Genomic DNA, 1,437 nt, shown 5'->3' with positions numbered 1-1,437 from the left:
CATTGCTCACCTCAGCCCAGCTTGGTGGTCCACGTGGAGAGAGGGGGAAGGGAAGGAGGGTATGGGAACAAGGGAGAGGGGGAAGAGAGTCAGGGAGGTCAGAGTCCGAGAGGTCTGAATCTGAGCCGCCTATATTGCTGACCCACGCCTATATAACTTTTGAGGTCATGCCAGCCCACTAATTACAGGTAGAGACATACGTCACAGGGAGGGGCTACACTATAGGGTACCCAGTAATGAGAGGGTGGTCTAGGGGGTGGTCTCTGAGTCTCCTTAGGAACCATTATCAGTAGGGTGCAAACCTCTCCTACAGGAACCAAGCTAATGGTCCCAAGCTTCAGAGAGAAGTAGTCCATTGTCTCCAGCAGCAGGGAGCAGGCCCACTCCCATGGTGGGATGAGGTAGCAGTCTGGCAGCAAGTATCTGACTTCCCCTCACATGGGGTGACTCCGGGTCCTTACCAGCTGAGCTAAGAGAGCTCTGTGACACTTGCCTGCAAGGCAAAATCCAGGCCCAGAACCAAGAAAGACGGCCATCTAGCAGAAAAGCAACAAAGCCCACATGGAAGACGCACACCAGCCTATGCAATCACGAGGTGTCGATGAGCCCAGGTATCGGAAGATCAAAAACAAACAATTATATCAATGTGAAGGGGGGGTCAGAGTGGAGATCCAAAGCCCATCGGTAGACAACTGGACATCCCCTCACAGAAGGGTCACAAGGAAAGGCGATTCAGCCAGGGTGCTGTATAGCATCAGCGAAACACACAACATTCCTCTAGTCCTTAATGTTTTCTCCCCAACCCCCCACTATCATGACTCCAGTTTGACCTCGCAAATCCTTCTAGAACAGAGTATGTACATAAGAACTTTCAACACATGGAAGCTGGGACAGATAAATCGCAATGAAAATAGCGATACCATGAGGGGAGGGAGAGAAAGAGGGAGCTGGTAGCAGTGATGGATGTATAACCACCTACCACCCCCCAAGGGGGGCAAATCACAGAAACATGGTGAAGGGATACAGCGAACAGTGTAAGATATAAAAAAAAGAATAATATATCATTTATCAAGGGTTCATGAGCCTGGGAGGGGAGGGGAGGGAGGGTAAAAAGAAAAGCGGATAATAAGGGCTCAAGTAGAAAGACAATGTTTTGAAAAGGATGATGGCAACATATGTACAAGTTTGCTTGATATAATTGATTTATGGATTGTTATGCTATCTATAAGAGTCCCCAATAATTTTTTTTTTTTAAAGAAAGAACCAAAGAGGAATCACTGAAACCCTGGTGGAGTCTGAGCATGATAGTGGGACAGGAGGAAAGTCAAGGGAAAGAGAGGAAAGAGCTAGGAGGCAAAGGGCATTTATAGAGGTCTAGATAAAGACATGTACATATGCAAATATATTTATATGAGGATGGGGAAATAGATCTATGAG

Source organism: Echinops telfairi, unplaced genomic scaffold, assembly GCF_000313985.2.
Source record: "Echinops telfairi isolate 266 unplaced genomic scaffold, ASM31398v2 ScPeMD7_655;HRSCAF=1070, whole genome shotgun sequence".
NCBI classification, from domain to species: domain Eukaryota; kingdom Metazoa; phylum Chordata; class Mammalia; order Afrosoricida; family Tenrecidae; genus Echinops; species Echinops telfairi.
Note: the sequence above shows the minus strand (reverse complement) of the source record.